Here is a 21,310-nt window from a genome sequence, read left to right as displayed (position 1 = left end):
GCGGATGCTTCGGGGATTATACGTGGATGCTATGGGGATGCTATGGGGATGATACGCGGTTACTACGGGCACTAAACCCGTTATGTACGGATATGAAACAATGTGGACACGGTGTAGTGGGCATAGTAGTCCGTATCGCGTTACATTCCGTGCCTGATACGTTCACAGTACGGTCATGGTATGATACGGTGTAGTGGGCAGAGACCTTTATTCTTATTTTTCATTTTAGCCTTATGCGTACAAAATTTGTGACTCTTATAGCTTCTCAGTGGCGTAACTAGGGGGGGTTGGAGGGGGCACGTGCCCCGGGCGCCGTCCAAGGGGGGGCGCCAAAATGGGCAAAAGACTACCTCTCCGCCTTGCCAAAGGCACAGTAGGGAAACTTTTGTCAGTCGTATTTACCACCACTGTGAAGTGTGAAACGCGGATGGTAATCTGGCCCACAGCTCAAAAGACAAAGCCGATCTTTTAGGTACTCTTTTTGCCTCGAACTCGACCTTGAAAGACAACGGTAGCGCCCTACCACCCACCATCCTGCAGTGCGAATACTCTATGCCAGAAACTATCAAGCTGCAGAAGGATATTTGGCGGGAGTTGCTATGCTTTCGTTTTATAAGGCGAGCGGGCCGAGTGCTTCAGAGTTGTGTGAGTTAGCGCGTCTTTTCCGTCAGGTGTCTCCTGTCGGGAAGTTACCATCTTATGGACTGTCCAAGAGACTACCTATGCAAATGGATCGCTAGCCCTTTGTCCGGCAGGCGCATATGAGCCGTAGTAGACGGAACTTACTCCATTAGCTGCTGCTGCAACAATATCTGCAATATCTGTGGCATGTTGTCTATCGGACGACAGTAAGTACCTACTGGGGATGGGGATTCCTATACAGGATGGCTAAAATGACTACATTCCCGTTGCCAGGGAGGTTTTGGTATTATACTGAGCAAGTTTTACTACGGGACCAACCCTGAAATCGCGAAAAAAAAGTTTACCCTCCCATAGAAAATGGACCAGCCAAAATGTATGAAACAGCCAAAGGGCGATTCCCGGGTTGGTCCCATAGTAAAAGTTGCTCATTATAATCCCAAAACCTCCCTGGCAACGGGAATGCAGTTATTTTTTAGCCACTGTCTTATAGTTCGTTTTTTTTAGCATTAGAAAGAACTTGCAAGAAGGTAAGCGATCTTGACATGTCTTTTAATTGAAAAACGCTTTTTATAAATCAAAAACTATTAAGTACTTATGAAAGCAGAAGAATATAAATGATCGTATTAGATTCATAGTTGTTACTTATATGCCGTAACTTATTTTAAAAATGTGTTTTTCAATTAAAAGACACATCAAGATTGTTTACCTTATTTCTAATGCTAAAAAAACGAACTATAGAGCATTTAATAACTGGAGTGGCCATTGAGGGCTATTGTTTGACATGCTGCCTAGTTGCCAACGGTGACAGCTTGCCATCACTGCACCGCTCGCCGTAGGCAGAGTGTTTATCCTCACACACTAGAACCTAAATGATCGCACACTGTGCGATTTAAGAGGAATTCCCTTCACAGTGGGCGGGAGGAAATTCGTCGAGAAAAGGGAGCTCATTCCACAATAAGTTGAATAAGTTCCCTTTTCTCGAGAGGCTACAGTATGGAGATCTTCAAAAAAGAAGTGTATAAGTTTTAAAATGGTCGGCAACGCGCATGTAACATCCCTGGAGTGTAGTCCATATAAAGCGGTGACCGCTTACCATCAGGTGGGTCGTAAGCTTGTTAGCCACCGATGTACTAAAAAAAGCGGCCAAGTGCGAGGGACGTATGGGTTTGATGAAAAAACAAATTTTGCGTTTCAGTTTTCAGTATGGGGAACCCCCAAAATTTGTTGTCTTTTTTTTCTATTTTTGTGTGAAAATCTTAATGCGGTTCACAGAATACGACTACTACTTACCAAGTTTCAACAATATAGTTCTTATAGTTTCGGAAAAAAGTGGCTGTGACATACGGACGGATAGACAGACAGACAGACATGACGAATCCATAAGGGTTCCGTTTTTTGCCATTTGGCTACGGAACCCTAAAAACACATATACACTCTGTATTTGTCTAAATTAAAAGTAAACTTTAATAAGTAAAAAAGTAACCCTTTCGTTAGTTCATTTCGTTTGTGTGTGTGTGGGGGGGGGGGGGGGAGGCAAATTTGGTGTCTGCCCCGGGCCGGTCGCCGGTCCGGGCGCCATATCCTCTAGCTACGCCACTGTAGCTTCTAAATGTAAAATCCGACTCATATGCAGTATTAGTACAATGAAAGCATAGGTAATAAATACATTTTAGGCACGTTCTTATTTAAGAGGAAAGGGAGGTGGCCGCTTCCGTCCATACAAACGTAGTCCTCATTTTCCTCTCTGGATATTGACATTATGGAAAATATTTTTACATAATTTAATGTATATTAACCATATAGCTATGCCCCTACGTTCGAATTTATGATTATTGTAAAAATTAAGAGCGGAAGACAGATTTCATACAATTTTTTTAATGCTCCTAACTCTTATAATAATTAAAAATTTGAAAAAAATAGTATTTTATACAATCGTGATATAATGAGTTTTTCAGTCGAGTACCGTGTTTAGGCAACGAAGCTTGCTGAGTTGCCTAAGTAAGGTACGAGATTGAAAAGCTTGATTATATCACTATTGTATACAATACTTTTTCTACTAGTCTACAAAAACAATACTTTAAACTAGTAGAATCATACAAACAAACCAAACCAAAAGTATACAGCTAAGATTCGCGAACAGCCGCGATACCTTCATACTGGTACGCGACCCGGCCGCCGCGCCCCGCGCCCTACGGCGGGGTGGTCAACGACACCTTCTCGTAACTCATGAGGCCCTGGTACTTGCTCCGCGCTAAATTTAATTTTTAGACAGTTGTTTTCTCGATTTTGGCCACCGTAGCCTATGGAGACTAACAAGCAATACTAAGTGGTTTTCGTAGTCTATGGATGTTGCTATATTAGGGTGTCACATGCGCGTTTCTGACTTATGAACCAATTGTTTCTACTATACAACCTAAAATAATTAATTTGAGCTATGGTTTTGTTTCGTCCTCTTGATCGCGGCGAGCTGTGATTGGTCAATTTCATTATAGTTGACTAAACTGTATCGAAATGAATATTATAGTTGAGTTGGGAGCCCAATACATTAAAAATACCCAATTGCAGTTTGGTATAAGAAATCTTAATTCAAGAATTACAGTCGATTAGTAGAAAAAAAAACAAACGTAGGGGCATGGCTGTAGTTGATGTTGATATACAACAAATTGTATCAAAATATTCAATGTTATTATCCAGAGAGAAAAATGTGGACTACGTTTGTATGAAAAGGCGCGTCTAGTGAGTCTGGCGGTCAAAAGGTCAAATAAGAATATTCCTAAATGCTCTAATAAGCTAATAAGTCTACTTTATTAGTGACTATAACTGCGGTCAGACTCAATACGCCAATAACTAATGTTGAATGTAAAAACTATGTTAAATTCCATTTAGGTAGATGCAACTATGACAATTCTCGTCACTCGTGGTGTTGTCAAGTCTTTTTTGTTTACTAAACTCTATAGATAAGATAACAATGTCAGCTCTGTGCTAGAGAGAATATTATGAATGGGTAAATAAAACAACTATTGCCAAAAAATTAAACAAAGTTTATTTACACATTAAATGTAGGTGTACAAACAAATCATTCGCTGCCGTACCCGGTGTGAAAGTGCCCATCATGACAGAAACTTCATCGCTGGATTACTATGAACAGCTTTTGTACCAGGAACGTATCGGAGCGGGGGCCCTTACCATTCTGTCTGATTCGACGGCCTAACTTACGTGTAAAGCGCTTAATGATAATACTAATGAACTGAAAAGGTTGTTTGTTGTTTTATTTGTGGATAGGTATGACACCTATATATATTTTTGGAATGGTCTTCTCACTAGCTTTTATTTGATATCCATATTATTATATTATTGCTATTTCATAACTGCTCATCTCTAAGTTTCGTTTCCAATATAAATAGAATGCTTAACGGCACAGAAAAGATCAACATTCCTCTCAGACCTCCAACAAAAAGGGGCCAAACTGAAAACCAGTGCTGGACGCCAGTCTGGCACATGCTGAGCTTGGTACCCACGGCCAACATGTCTTGCTAAATGTAATTACCTATGACATAGAGTAGACAATAAGTTAGTACTTAACCTAGAATAATTTAGTACATACTTAACATAGAATATATGTATATGGTTTGTATTCCTAATATTTTTTCTACCATCAACCTATCATGTTTTGGCAATGGAGCATTCCATGAAATTGTCTACCGTTTGTCCCGTAGAAATGCGGATTTTCTGGAGATTTGCAGGTATAAGAGTTTCCTTTTCTATGACAAATGGTCAAACATATGCACGGAAAATTAATCGCTTGCTTTAAATGGCGAAAAAAAAAAGTCGCAACACAGGAAATAAAATGAGTTTGTACGGGACAGCTCGTGGAATGCTCCAATAAAGTGATTTCATTTCATTTCATAAACTGATGAGGGCATTCAGAGTGTAGCCTTGAGGTTGCCAAGCCAAGCAACCAAGTCAGGTGTCACAGTCTTCAGGTCCTCAACAGGCCCAGGGTATGAGTGGAGTGGGCAACGTTGGAAGATATGCTAAGTGGTCTGCTCTTCCTCTCCGCATTCGCAAAGTGGGAAAGCCGTCTATCTCCATTTGGGTGGCTGAATGGCAGCGGCCATGTCTGGTTCTCAGGCGGCACCAGATTTTCCGAGGAAGGTCAAACCCTTTTGGTTTTTTAGTTGGGTCAGATATACAGCTACTCCGAGCTGCCGAAGCAGACCATTCCGCTATCCACCTATCCGAAATATTAAAGCTGCTCAGGCTCCTAGCTGTAGCACAGGGTCGGCGGGCAGTCGGGCGGCAGAATTCCTCGTGGACAGGCATTGTTGGGTTATTCGTGATATTCTCAGCGTCCCTCTTCATCGCCTTGAGTCGTCGGATGTGAGGCGGGGCAATGTGACTCAATGCCGGCAGCCAGTGGCGGTTGTAGATCGGATAGTGCCTGAGATGCAACGCATGGTCTCGTTGAGCTTAACGTCCAATGTACGGGTATGTGCACTTTCAAGCCTCCAATATGTTATGACTGAAACAGAAACAAATTAGATTAGATGAGGCTAGTACCTACTTACAGCGGTTCATAGGCAAATTATGAGAACTTAATGTCACTTTTAGAAAGCTCTCATTTTTAAGTCAGGGGGATTTTTTTATTACAGTTGTCCAAATTACCGATTGAAAATAAATTAAATTTTGTTCCAGTAACTATAATATCCGTTATTAAAGTAATATTATGTATTAAGGTGTAGTTCTGTACCACCTGCGCCATAAAAAAAACCAAGGAACACCTTATTTATTAAAATTAGTCTCAGTAGTTCAGATTCTATGCTAGGGTAAACCACGACACAATGAGCTTTGCTCGGAAAACATAAAAACTCAAAAATGCGCGTTTTCCCAAAGATAAGACCTAGCTAGATCGATTTATCGTCCCCGATAACCCCCATATAGTAAATTTTATCGAAATCGTTAGAGCCGTTTCCGAGATCCCCGAAATATATATACATATAAATAAATATCGTTAGAGCCGTTTCCGAGATCCCCGAAATATATATACATATAAATAAATAAACAAGAATTGCTCGTTTTTAGGTATTAGATAAACCACTTTACTAAACACAAAAAAAAGATTCCAGCTTCCAGCAGTAAACGAACCAGCTCCCAAGCCCTAACAATATAAATATGTTTTTGACAAAAGTATCATTTTTGGTACAAGCTTTTATCGCTGACTGTACTTTTCTTCCAACAGGCAACTAATGCCTACTCATTGAGTCAATTCTAACAACCCCAAGCAGAATTAGTTTGCATTGTTTTATCACACAGTTCCCATGGCCACCTCCTGTCTCTATCATCGGATCAGCTCCATGTCATAATATTGCAATAGGCCTGTTGCAAGTAACAAAGAATCACGGAAATAATGGTTTCAAAGAAACATATATGTTAATATGATTCTAAAAAATGGCCCAATCTCAGTATAAACTGAAGGATTATTAATATATTCAATAAGATAAAACTGCAAAATTCTCCAATCGGCCATTATTACAGAAACGCCAATCAGAAGCGTTCTAAACAGTGACGTCATCAATCCATAACATATTTCTTAGAGCAACATAGACAACCTCATTGACCGAAATCCATACGTTCTCACCAAAGAGTTCGAAGGTGCAAAAAAAAAATATTTCGCCACTAAACATTTTATACGTCCAAAAAATATTATTACACGATATAAAGGAGATATCTATTTGTTATTATCTAAATAATACGATATTTCACCAACAAACTTTTTTAATTATTTGGCTGAATGGAACTATCATTGCCATGTTGGCTGTCGTAACTAGAAAAAATGAAAAATCAAAAAGTAAAACCGGCGCTCGGTGATTTACACTCAAAATTTGCATGTATGTAAATAATTTATCTTAAATTGTACCGTGTGAGAGTTTTAGTGTAAAATGAGTTATTGTGATAATTTTTTGTAATGTATTTATCATCCCTAATCGTAATATATGGTGCTGATTTAACAATATCATTCGGATTCAAGGGAAATTCGTAACTGTAAGTATGTAAACAATGTCTACCACCCTACCACCAACTAAATGGTGACGTCACAAATGTCGTGCGTGGCGTTTTCGCGCGAGTTTTAAACTAGCTATAATAAAATGCAATTATTTATGTTAAAACTTATGAGTATAGCTGAAATATTGTGTTTTTCGGAACCAATACAAGTGTACCGACAATAATAAAAGGGATTTCAAAATTTGTCATCAGGCCTATTGTCATCCGATTTACATATTATTATGTAGGTACCTATGCAAAATTTCAGCTCAATCGGAAATCGGGAAGTGGGACAAACTTAGCTTCCAAATGTATATGGCCAGCTTAAGTGCTAACATAACTATTCCTAGTATTCGTATATTAGATGCTATAAGTAAGAATATTATACGAGTAGGTATTATATTATTTTATAATATTAGTAGAATAGGTACTAATACAATTTATTTGTATTGAATAACTCATGCAGAAAATTTGTAAGTTACTTGTGGGTATGGCTACTTTATTTATTTTATATACTTCATTGCACAAACATATACAAATCTGTAAAAAAGGCGAACTTAATGCCAAAAGGCATTCTCTGCCAGTCAACCATAGAACCAAATATAAACACTAAAGGTTGGTGCAGGGAAAAACAAAAAACAATCCAGTAAAATGCTGCCAGCATCTCTGGCACAATGCCGCGGGATATATCGATTAGCAGTGTTGCCAACTTGGCATAAATGATGCCAGATCTGGCATATTTTCACTCGCTTTGGCACCAACATTTTCCATTTAGCACCTGGCATATTTTTTAGCATAATTTAGTCTAAGCCAAGTTTGCACCAACTTGGCAGCAACAATATGCACCATCGCCTTTTGTGGTTCATATTTTCATATGAATTTTGACTTTCGTGGGTCAAGCAGATCTTGTCAGTAGAAAAAGGCGCCAAATTTGAAATATGTATGCGTTTTAAGTGTCTAATTTCAAGTGACATATTAGCATTTTTTTTAGCATATTTCAAAAAGCTTTGGCATAATTTTGGCATAATCTAGGCATTAGTCCGAGTTGGCAACACTGTCGATTAGTTTAGTTTTTAATTTTAGATATTAATTTTATTATAAAGTAGTTTTATATGAGTATTTCAGATTCATTGTTTGTTGACCAATAAATTTGTCAATAACAAAAAAAACCAGTAAAGACAATTAAAATACAAATAAAATATATAATAACTATAATAAGGCAAATATTGCAGTACGTATATCTTAGATATACATACTTACATAAACATACATATCTATTATAAAAATAAATATACGAATACGTATATGGGATGATAGACACTAGACAAGATCTTCATTTAGCAGATGGTCATATGGAGCATCCGCTCAAAAAACAAATTTGCTTGGGGCTTGTCAAGTATAGGTAGAGGTAGTGCATTCCATTGACAGGTTGCCTGAACAGCAAAACAATCAGACATAAAACCGTTATGAAGAGGAAAGAATGAAAGTTTAAGTGAGCGGGAGGAATGCAATTCACATCCGGGACGGGCATAAAAACTAAATACAGTGGATTTCGGATATAACGACGATGAAGGGACCACCGAAATTTTGTCGTTATATCCGGAAGTCGTTATAAGCAAAGGTAAAAAGATAGACATATAATTTATAAATTTTAATCCGAAACGTTAGTACCATCGTCCACACTGTTAACTGTGCATCGGCGGACCTTATGCCTTTTGTAATAAGGTCCACCGATGTATAGTTAGGAGTATTGCTGTTTGTACGTTTCGAACAAGTGAATCTAAATAGTCAATATCTACCTATAAACAAAAGGTCACCACATTTGCTAACCATCTGTCGATGTAAGCAAAAAATAAGAAAATAAAGCTCTATTGTCCTTTGACGACCGACTCCGGTCGCAATATCTGCATAGGATTTCTAAGAACTTGTTACAAATGGTTCATTAAAAACCGTCGCTACACCCGAATTCGGCGCTACAACCGAAGTCGCTATATCCAAATGAATCTTGTACTAAAATATGCTTTAAATTCATGGGACTTGGATTTTACGTCGCTATAGCCGAATGGTCGCTACAACCAAGGTCGTAATAAATGAAATCCACTGTACATATTAATAATATTTTATGTTTATGTCTTAGGGCCACTTGCACCATTCACTTATCTGGGGTAAACCGGTTAAACCTGGAGTTACCATGGTTACCAGTACAATTTGACACTGGGTTAATGGTTTAACCGCTTAACCCCGAGTTAGTGGGATGGTGCATGTTTTTAAAGTGAGGTCTACGGGTTTCAAATATTTTAATATTTGTTAGAATCCTTATATGCATGTTGTAAATAGCTATTGATTCATGCATGTTTATTTTAGTCTTTACGTATAAGTTTACTATTTTTACTTTTGTGTGTTTATCATGTTTTACTTGTGTTACAGTAAATAAATCAAATATATGTGTTTTCATTTCACACAACACATATAACGGTAAATGGAGGTATAGCGGACTTCGAGACAGCACAGCGGCCGGCGCGTTCCAGTTTGCCGAGTTTCTACGCTTCACCCAACGAACCCCTCATCACTAAAGTTACAGTCTACACTCTACAGTTTGGTCCTTCTGAAGCCGAATGAAGATAGAAAAACGTACGCGCCGAGTTTCAAGCAAACATAGCTTAACTCAGACAGCAAGAAAGAAACAAGTACGCGCTGAGTTTCAAGCGAACGTTGCTTAACTCAGACGGCAAGACAGAATAAAGGACGCGCTGAACCTAGAAGTTCGCTTCGGTTTAGAACTTTAGACCCAAACCTAATACCTTTCCGTAACCCATTTACCGGCTTGCCGGACGGACCGTGCAGTGTTGTAGGTTTACCTCCGCTCACGTGTCCTGGCAACTTTCGTTGCATGTGTCACATGGTTGATACCCACACACTGCTTTCGAACGTTCTAGGCATTGCACTTTGCCATTGCGGGAGATTCAGTGCCACGAGGGATCCACGCTTAGGGCACTGACGTTGCGCTCGGTAACGTCAGACATAGGCGTAGGCAGGTATAGATAGGGACCCGCCGCGTGTGTAAAGTGAAGTGGTTCCAGCCAGAAAGATGTCCGAAAAGGAAGCAAGGAGCCTTCGCCCACGCACCAGGGGCCCGCCTGCGCCCGCACCGAACATGGACACCCTACCCCCTCGTCTGGTAAGACTACGTCCAACGAGACTAATACGTGGAGCAAGGGCACCAGTGGCAACCCGAATACTACCGGTGGAAACGAGTCGGTACACTCGGAAACGTTAGATGACACGGTAGTAAATCGAAGTAGGTCAAATACGCTAGTGAATAAAGACGACGATGCGCCACCGTCGCTTTCGCGGGCGCCGTCTAATCGCGAATCACATAGGAGTCGCAAATCGGTTAGGGAACGCGATGATAAATTGGCCGTGCTAATGGCCGAGCTCGAGGTTCATAAAGCCGCTCTAGCCGTTGCTAAGACAGAGTCCGACACTGCAAATGTACGGCTGCCGATTGCGCAATTGAAGGCGCAGTCTGTCGGCAGCAGTGACGCGACCGTCGAAGCTACTAAGACAGAGTCCGACACTGCAAAATGTAGGCTGCAGGTTGCGCAATTGAAGGCGCAGTCTGTCGGCAGCAGTGACGCGACCGTCGAAGAACGGACTAGAAGTTGGGTAGAACGACAAGCTAGGTTACAGCACGAGATCGCAAAGGAAAACGTTAAAATCCCGCCGCCGAAAAAGACCGCGCCGCCGCCGCCGCCGCGTGCCGCCATCGATCAGGCTAGCAGACCAACCCCGCGCATTGTAGAGGTAGGTAGGTATGGTACATTGGCACGGTACCTACGCGCCAATGTACCATAAACCGCCGGAATTACCTACATTCGGCGGAGATATCACCGAATGGATATGTTTAGTGCCGTCAATAACGTCAGTCGTATTAGGCGCGCGCTTAAGGGCGAAGCTCGGACAGCCGTCAAATCAATAATGTACACGGTTCACGACCCGTACGAGATAATGGAAGCGCTAGAACGGCAGTTCGGCGACCCTGAGGAGATTGTGCTTACGGAAATTCATAACGTCAAATGCATGCCGCGTTTATCCGAAGACAATTCGAATATAGCCTCATTCGCCGCGCATGTAGCGAATGCCGTCGCCACCATTAGATCATTGCGTCAAGAGAAATACTTGCACGCGCCTGAGCTCGTGAATAAAATCGTGGATAAGTTGAATCTGATAGTGCGCTATGAATGGGCCAAATATAGGCAGTCTAACGTAGAATCACCCGGGTTAGTTGCGATATCCGAGTTTCTTAACGAAATTAGTACTGCGGCTAAGCGCGTAAACCGACATAAGCCGTCTAACAAATCACGGAATGCAGTGAATGCGGTATCTTCTGCACGCGAACCGAGAAGATCGAGCCAAGCTCTCTCTGGGTCTCGCGGCCCCGCATTCTACCGTGATACGTCTAGTAGATCGCGAAACGCGGTAAACGCTGTGCGCGAACCCGGTCGATTGAGCAACGCTCTCGCTAGGTCCGGCGCCCCCGCGTCCTCTCGCGACTATAGTTCGGAGTCAGATTCCCACGAATCATACACACGTGATACGGGAAATAGATCGCGTACTAGTAAATCGACTATAGCTCAAATAAAGCACCGCGATGGTAATTTAAAGAAAAAGCCAGCGTCAACCGGAGCTAAGCCCCAGCGAGAGATATCGCCTGTCTCTGTCTCGCGCGATGCGTGCGCCATATGTAAGAACGGCAAAGAACACAAAGTTAGTGAGTGTTCGAAATTTCTAGCCGCGACTATATCTGAGCGATGGGACTTAGTGAAGGGTGCTGGATTGTGCTGTAGATGTTTAGGCGCGAGTCACCGTATGCCTTTTAGATGCAAATATGTCGCGTGTGGCATGAATCAGTGCGAAGCCGGACATAATAAACTATTACACGGACGAAACGCGGCCGCGTCCGCGAACGGTAATAGTGTCCCGGCAGCACCTGCAGTACTCAATGTTAGGCTGCCGCAGACGTGTTCCAAAGTCATGCCTGTAGAGGTGTCGGAACCGTTAGGTACCGTCCAAACCCTCGCGCTACTTGACGAAGGCGCGGCAATGGCTTTGACGCTACACGAAACTGCGGACAGAATCGCACCTGCGGTACAGTTTGAAGGGCACGCAAAGCCTAATACCGCGGAAGACGAGGCCTTACAACTTACGAAAAGACATTCTGAGATAGAATCATTAGGCGTTTCGCAGAAGTTACCTAGGGCCGACCCCGACCAACGTGCGCTAGATTTGTTAGAAGCCACCTGCGAGAACATACCGGGGGAGCAAAGGTATCACTCGGGCTCACTGTGGCGATCAGATGACGAGAAACTCCCCGATAACCGAGCGCAAGCATTGCAACGGCCGTACAGTCTAGAACGAAAGCTAGACCATGATGCGAAACTTAAAGCCGAATACGCAAAGCATACGTTGCTTGACAAAGGTTACGCGGAGAAAATGGACTCGCCGCCGCCCCCCGAGGCACCCCGGACGTGGCCTCTGGCGCACTTCCCAACTTTTCACCCGCAAAGCGGGAAAACGCGATTAGTTTGGGACACGGCCACCACAGCTTACGGACGTTCGTGTAACAGCGCGCTGTTGGCTGGTCCCGACCTGTTAGAGTCTTTACAGATCGAAATAATAGAGCAAGATCGCGATACGTTACGTTTCGTTTGGTGGACAGGGATCGATTGGGACTCGCCTATCTCACTCGCACCCGCGTGGCGATCGTTCATTAATAACGTACGATTAGTTCGCGCCACAGCTAGTGTTCTGGTTGCCGCCGAGGTTTTCAAAGCCGCATTGCTAGCTAAGAAAACAGATATAGAGATAAATAAGGGGCATTTAGATTTAGCAGAGATATTGCTAATCCGACGGGGTCAACATGCTGCATTTCCAGAGGAGCTTCTGGAAACTGGGCGACCACTCCTGAAGAAATCTCCGCTACTTAAAATAGCTGTACAACTTGACAAAAACGGAATCATCGTACTAAATGCTAGAATCGATAAAGACACGCACATGCCTGTCTTGCATGCGAAAGAAGATTTCGTCAAGTTATTAGTACACCATTTTCATGCTCTTTTCAATCACGGCAACCACGCAACCGTAATCAACGAGTTGAAACAAAGGTACTACATTGTAGGGCTGCGCGGTAGCCTTCGCTATATAACGAATAAATGCCAATGGTGCAGAACCTATAGGGGAACGCCAATCAGGGTTCCCATAGGCGACCTGCCGCCCGAAAGGCTAAAAGCGAATCAACCGCCGTTTACCGCTGCAGCCGTAGACCTGTTTGGCCCTATGCATATAACTATAGGCCGCCGCCGCGAGAAAAGATGGGGTGTATTATACACATGCCTCACGACTCGCGCTGTACATCTGGAGCTTGCCGCCTCACTTTCGGCATCCTCCATGATACTGTCGCTACGCCGAATGATGGCGCGACGCGGCACGCCTACCGTTCTCTATTCCGACAACGCCACCAACTTCCACGGCGCGGAACGAGAACTGGCAGAGGCCAAAAAGACGCTGCCCGACAGTCTCAAACCCTTTTTGAGCGAGCGAGCCATAAAATGGAAGAAAATTCCACCCGGCAACCCGCTGGCGGTGCCTGGGAACGGCTCGTGGGCAGCGTAAAAACCGCACTAAAAGTAGTACTGAAAGAAAGAGCACCCCACGAAGAAGTTCTACATACTTTGTTATTAGAATCAGAGCACATAGTCAATTCCAGACCGCTGACACCAGTGAATCCAGACTTAGACATAGAAGCCCTGACGCCGAATCACTTTCTTATCGCCACTGGGCGTCTTCACAGACGCAACTATGTCGCTCTCTTCGTGGAAAACAGCGCAAACGCTAGCCGACCAATTTTGGAGGCGCAGGCAGTGGGAATACCGACCCAGCCTCCTCCCCAGGCCCGGTGCTCATCAAGACGTAAAGAAACTGCATGAAGGTGACGTAGTCATAGTAGCGGATAGCTCCATGCCACGAGGAACGTGGCCAAGAGGCGTAATCGCCCAGCTATTTCCTGGCCCGGATGGCCATGTGAGAGTGGCCATTGTTCGCACACGCGCAGGTGACGTCCGTCGCCCAGTTTCTAGACTTATACTCATTTACTCCTCACATGAAGACGGTGTTGACACACGTGGGGGAGACTGTTGTAAATAGCTATTGATTCATGCATGTTTATTTTAGTCTTTACGTATAAGTTTACTATTTTTACTTTTGTGTGTTTATCATGTTTTACTTGTGTTCGTATATTATGTTAATGAATTGCGTGGAATGTTATGTATCTAGTTATATAAGTCTAGGATCCATGATTCCATGTTCCTTTCATACGTGCTAATTATTAATGAGATTGGCAGATAACTGACTCTGCATGATACACTCACTAGTTGAAGAAAGGTACCTAACGGCCGGGTATTTTCCTATATAAACCGGAGCCGTTTGTAGCTTATTCAGAGATATCAGAGACATCAAGAGAGCTTCACTCACACCAGCCTGAACACTCTCCAGTAAATAAATCAAATATATATGTGTTTTCATTTCACACAACACAACGCCATACCTCCATTTACCGGTAGTAAATGGAGGTATAGCGGACTTCGAGACAGCACAGCGGCCGGCGCGTTCCAGTTTGCCGAGTTTCTTTTCTACGCTTCACCCAACGAACCCCTCATCACTCAAGTTACAGTCTACACTCCACAATGCACTTTTTCTGCAGTGTGAATAAATGTATGAATAGGTAGTGTAGTAGTGTATCTTTCAAAGTTGTAAACTAAAGTTTACAATTTAGCAGTTTCTAGTTAGGTAATTAATCTAAAAATGGATCAACTTTTATATACTAGCAAAAAGCAGAGCTTTGTAAGGGCTCGCGGAGTTTTTCTACATATATAGTTATATATAATTACTAAGGTAGTTTTTAATAAGAGATTCATCTTAAAAAACCGGACAAGTGCGAGTCGGACTCGTCCGCCGAGGGTCCCGTACAAATTTAACGTATTTAATAATTTATTTACAAAAAAAATAGTTTTCAAATATTTTCCCAGTACTTGTAGTAACGATATTACTTGCCAAATTTCATAGTTCTAGAAATTCTAGATCAACGGGAATTACCATATTTAAGGGGCCCACAGATTACCAGTTCACCGGACGATATCAGCCTGTCAGTTGTTCGGAACTGTCAAATTTTGCGTTTAACTAACCGGCTGATATCGTCCGGCGAAGTGCTAATCAGTGGGCCCCTTTATAGGTACATTTTGATTCCTTTGAGAGTTTCGAAATATAACATTTTTTGCGGCATAAACCGCCGTATCTATTTTTCCGATCACTTAGAAGTTTAAATTTTTCACAGCTTTTAGGACATAGTAAGTTATGCTTTTAATTTCAACTCGATACATCCACGCGTTCCCGAGATAAAAGGTCTTAGTAGACAGACGGACGGACCTTTTTTTTCCTTTTGAGGTACGGAACTCTAGAAATGATATGATATGATATAAGGGCTTCTATAAATAATTAATACCCCATATCATTTTGTATTATATTATATCAAGAGTGTTTGTATTATATTATATCAATAGGTACTTATATTAAATTCCTCAAGCGAATATATTCTTGTTTCCTACATTTCAATACATGAGTGTTTAACATTACGTAGGTTTAAGAGCGCTCTTACAAGAAAAGTCGAATTAATGCAAAATTGATGATACTAGTCGACGAAATTCAGGACTTTGCGCTCATTATTAGAAACAATGAGTACTTGTTCCAGTAAAAGCGTCTTCTTATCTTTATAAATATCGTTGTAAATATTAGAAAAAGGACTTATTAAATTAGTAATGATTTTTTTTCTGATGGTCGTTTCCGAAAAACCCCGTGAAGCACTGAATGGCGAGCTCTTATTTGGAAATGTTGAGAATTTTACTCTGCTAAACCTGGCTATTTTGTATTACTAATACCCTGTACTTTAGGCATATCAAACTATATTTTTCCTACATACCTTTGAGAAAGAGAAAATCAAAGTAAAACGAACTCGATTTTCTCTCCGAAACAAGTGTCAATTCCTACGAAAATCTACTTAATATCGAAGTCATTTTCATACTCAAGCAATCTGCAACGTTTGCTTATACTGTTGGTATACATTAGTGTTTATGAAATTCTACTATAATTTTTTGGCAATTTTTTGAAAACTACTCTATATTACCGATGACGCGCGCTGCGCCAGCTCAGTGCCGCGGCAGAGCTTGTAGAGGCAGGACGTGTGTCGGTCGACTCCGCACATTTTCAACGGCGACGACGAGGTTTTTTATCATTGTGTGCGGCGGGCGCCGTGTAAAACGCTATACTGTGTGCGTGTAAACCGCAACGAGAGACTTTGATCCTAGCACTGTTTTTATAGTATTATAATTTATAATGGTACAGTTTAATAAACTACCGGACAGGATTAAAAATATTTGAAACGACCTGACATTCTATATGTATTTATTTGACTCAAGATAGTACTCAGGGTCTGATGATGGAGCCGGAAGGTGGTCACCGGTACCAATCAACCATGCAACTAAACCACTTCGTGTTTAGGCTCGTTTTATTCATCTCAACAAGATCTTTGACACAAGATAGTACTCAGGGTCTGATGATGGAGCCGGAAGGTGGTCACCGGTACCAATCAACCATGCAACTAAACCACTTCGTGTTTGGGCTCGTTTGATTCGGCTCAACAAGATCTTTGACTTAAGATAGTACTCAGGGTCTATGATGGAGCCGGAAGGTGGTCACCAGTACCAATCAACAATGCAACTAAACCACTTCGTGTTTAGGCTCGTTTTATTCGTCTCAACAAGATCTTTGACTTAAGATAGTACTCAGGGTCTGATGATGGAGCCGGAAGGTGGTCACCGGTACCAATCAACCATGCAACTAAACCACTTCGTGTTTGGGCTCGTTTGATTCGTCTCAACAAGATCTTTGGCACAAGATAATACTCAGGGTCTGATGATGGAGCCGGAAGGTGGTCACCGGTACCAATCAACCATGCAACTAAACCAATTCGTGTTTAGGCTCGTTTGATTCGTCTCAACAAGATCTTTGACACAAGATAGTACTCAGGGTCTGATAATGGAGCCGGCAGGTGGTCACCGGTACCAATCAACCATGCCACTAAACCACTTCGTGTTTAGGCTCGTTTTATTCGTTTCTATAAGATCTTTGACACAAGATAGTACTCAGGGTCTGACGTTGGAGCCGGAATGTGGTCACCGGTACCAATCAACCATGCAACTACACCACTTCGTGTTTAGGCTCGTTTGATTCGTCTCAACAAGACCTTAGACACAAGATAGTACTCAGGATCTGATGATGAAGCTGGAAGGTGGCCACGGGTAACAGTCTACCATGTAACTGAACCACTTCGTGTTTGGGCTCGTTTGATTTGTCGCAACAAGATCTTTGACACAAGGTAGTACTGAGGGTCTGATGATGGATCCGGAAGGTGGTGACCGGTACCAATCAACCATGCAACTAAACCACTTCGTGTTTGGCTTCGTTCGATTCGTCGCAACAAAATCTTTGACACAAGTTAGTACTCAGGGTCTGATGATGGAGCTGGACTGTGGCCACGGGTACCAGTCTACCATGTAACTGAACCACTTCGTGTTTGGGCTCGTTTGATTTGTCGCAACAAGATCTTTGACACAAGGTAGTACTGAGGGTCTGATGATGGATCCGGAAGGTGGTCACCGGTACCACTACCAATCAACCATGCAACTAAACCACTTCGTGTTTGGCTTCGTTCGATTCGTCGCAACAAGATCTTTGACACAAGTTAGTACTCAGGGTCTGATGATGGAGCTGGACTGTGGCCACGGGTACCAGTCTACCATGTAACTGAACCACTTCGTGTTTGGGCTCGTTTGATTCCTCGCAATAAGATGTTTGAGACAAGATACTACTCAGGGTCTGATGATGGAGCTGATGATGATTGACAGGTACCCGTCGCCACCTTCGCGCTCCATCATCAGACCCTGAGTACTACCTTGTGTCAAAGATCTTGTTGAGATGAATAAAACGTGCCTAAACACGAAATGGTTTAGTTGCATGGTTGATTGGTACCGGTGACCACCTTCCGGCTCCAACATCAGACCCTGAGTACTATCTTGTGTCAAAGATCTTGTTGAAACGAATAAAACGAGCCTAAACACGAAGTGGTTTAGTTGCATGGTTGATTGGTACCGGTGACCACCTTCCAGCTCCATCATCAGACTCTGAGTATCACCTAGTGTCAAAGATCTTGTTGAGACGAATCAAACGATCCTAAACAGATGTTGTTTAGTTGCATGGTTGATTGGTAATGGTACCTTCCAGCTCCATCATCAGACCCTGAGTACTGTCTTGTGTCAAAGATCTTGTTGAGACGAATCAAACGAGCCCAAACACGAAGTTGTTTAGTTACATGATAGACTGGTACCCGTGGCCACCTTCCAGCTCCATCATCAGACCCTGTGTATCTTCAGTGTCAAAGATCTTGTTGAGACGAATCAAACGAGCCTAATCATGTTACTACATGGTTGATTGGTATCCGTGACCACCTTAATCATCATCAGATCCTCAGTACCAGTTCGTTTTTAAACCCTCGTTGATACAAACTTTACAACCTATAGGTACCAAATGCAATGACGAAACATGTAAATAAGCGAGTAGGTACCTATAATTTCTTTCGAGTAATATACCTTCATAAGTACGAGTATGGGGCTATTCATAAATTACGTCGTTTCAAATGGGAGGAGTGGGGGGGGGGGGGGTCTGGACATCGGATGATGGTAACATGACGTAGGAGGAAACAGATTCATCCGAAGCTTGATTTTTGGATGATTTGAGGGGTGGGGGGGGGGTCAAAAATCGTCAAAAATAGATGACGTAATTTATGAACAGCCCCTATGTACATTTGCACTGCATTTAGTATTTTCGTACCAAATAACAGTTTTAGAACTTTAAAAGTTAAGTACAGTTAGTGTTGTTATGGTTGATTTCAATATGCTTCGCGAAGGATCAAGAATGTTTAATCCATCATTGTAGTGCGAGTGTGGTAGAAGGGATCGGCATACTGAGCTCGCACGGCCTGCCGCAGCGCGTAAAATACCTAAACTCGCTCAACGCCGAAATGTAATAGCGCTCTTAATCTATTACAAGGGAACCATCTATAAATAAATATTATAAGGACATGTTTTTTACTAAAATTGACTAAGCCCCACGGTAAGCTCAAGAAGGCTTGTGTTGTGGGTACTCAGACAACGATATATATAATATGTATATAAATACTTAAATACATAGAAAACAACCATGACTCAGGAACAAATATCTGTATCATCATACAAATAAATGCCCTTACCAGGATTCGAACCTGGGACCGTCGGCTTCATAGGCAGGGTCACTACCCACTAGGCCAGACCGGTCGTCAAATCTATATCTTGATGTATCCAAAACTTCTCATATTTTTATATCGTTTAGTACAGCTTTTATGTCTACCGTTCTCCAATTCTCCCTCAATTGCTCAAAGGTTAACTGGAAGAGATCCCTGAAAGGAATACGTTCGCCTTTGTACTATAAAACTTTGTGTGTTTTTTCATGTCTTATCTTATGTTTCTTTTTGTACAATAAAGTGTTTTACTACTACTAATACTACTACTACTACTACTACATCTCATTAAAATGTCAAAAGGGCCTCACGTGTTGGCTTAAACTCCGAGCAAGCCTTACCAATGTCCGGAACACCTATAGCTTCTTGACCGGTAGACATGAATATGGGCGTAGCGATGTGACAACCCCATCGCTTGCTGATGGACCAGTAGAATCAGTCAACGCAGGGCAGCTTGTGGAGAGCTGTTGGGAAGAAACATTCCCACGGCTCCTGGGAAGTGGGAAGTTCTGCCACCCGATAGAAGGGTGGATAAAAAGGGCCCTCTGCCTCTGTCTTGTTTTAGCCGGTCGTCCAGAGTGGAAAGCGACATCGATTTTGACATTTGAAACGATAAGTCAGTAATATCGCCCTACAAAACTGCTGCCAACAGCGATATTACTGCCGACTGCATAATACTACCGCAAATATCAAAAATCCTGGCAGCGCCTGTCATTTGCGCGCTGCAATACTGCTACCGACTGCAATATTACTGCAGACTACATTACTGTCGCAAATGTCATAAATCCTGGCAGTGACATCGATTTTGTCATTTGAAACAGTAAGGCAGTAATATCGCGCTGCAATACTGCTGCCGACTGCGATATTACTGCCGACTGCATTACTACCGCAAATGTCAAAAACCCTGGCAGCGACATCGATTTTGGCATTTGAAACAGTAAGGCAGTACTTAGCCCTGCAATACTGCTGCCAACAGCGATATTACTGCCGACTGCATTACTACCGCAAATATCAAAAATCCTGGCAGCAATATTGATTTCGACATTTGCGCGCTACAATACTGCTGCTGACTGCAATATTACTGCCGAGTACATTATTGCCTCGAATGTCAAAAACCCTGGCAGCGAAATCGATTTTGGCATTTGAAACAGTAAGACAGTAATATCGCGCTGCAATACTGCTGCCAACAGCGTTATTACTGCCGACTGCATTACTACCGCAAATATCAAAAATCCTGGCAGCGATATCGATTTCGACATTTGCGTGCTACAATACTGCTGCTGACTGCAATATTACTCCCGACTACATTATTGCCTCGAATGTCAAAAACCCTGGCAGCGAAATCGATTTTGGCATTTGAAACAGTAAGACGGTAATATCGCGCTGCAATACTGCTGCCGACTGCGATATTACTGCCAACTGCATTACTGCCGCAATTTCGAAATCAATCACGTGTGATTTTAACCGCCATAGTAGTAAAAGCGATTATCCATTCAATAAAAAAATATATAGTCACGTATTAAATTTCACCCATAATTAATTATGATTACCTACTAATAGGGTATTTGACTGTTCTTATATAGTAGATTGTTAACCAAGGGTTGAAAGGCACCCATTTCTGTCGAGGTAGTTTGGCGCTCGAACGCAGTGAGAGCGCCAATAGTCCGAGACGGAAATGGTGCCTTTCACCCGAGTTAAACACTCTACTTTTCATATCGAATGCGAGGAAACCAAACAAGACAAGGCAATTTCGGAAAATCAGCAATTGAAGTACCTAATAGACCTACGGCCATGATTTTTTTCATTAGGACTTACTTGCAATCGGAGACTTTACAAGTGTAAAGATTAATAACCCCTAGCGAAAATCATTTAGATTGCAATATTTACGAAAATACACATTTTTTAACAAACTGCAGTAATTTTAAAATGGTTTGTACATTATAGTATGAAAATCAGCGGGATTGCCTCTTACTTTTTAATTTTATACTTTTTCGTTCTAAAAGCCGCAACAGGCTACCGGACCGCACCGCGACCTTGGTGCACCGCACCACGTAATAACATAATAAAAGTATTTTAAATATTAAATAACTATTTCATTAATAATATAACAAAATTTTTATCTTGTATTTTATTTTATTTTCATGAATATAGTGCTAAATAACTTTAAAAACCAATTTAATATCG

General features: G+C 42.1%; 1 long non-coding RNA gene across 1 annotated transcript in view; it reads right to left on the bottom strand.

Annotated features, from left to right (window-relative positions):
* The window catches only part of LOC134796542 (uncharacterized), a 341,845-nt gene that overhangs the window by 258,679 nt on the left and 61,856 nt on the right, over positions 1–21,310 (bottom strand). The gene's annotated exons all lie outside the window — the stretch shown is intronic.

The sequence above is a fragment of the Cydia splendana genome, chromosome 1, assembly GCF_910591565.1.
Source record: "Cydia splendana chromosome 1, ilCydSple1.2, whole genome shotgun sequence".
Classification (NCBI taxonomy): domain Eukaryota; kingdom Metazoa; phylum Arthropoda; class Insecta; order Lepidoptera; family Tortricidae; genus Cydia; species Cydia splendana.
This window is presented reverse-complemented; position numbering and strand designations above follow the sequence as displayed.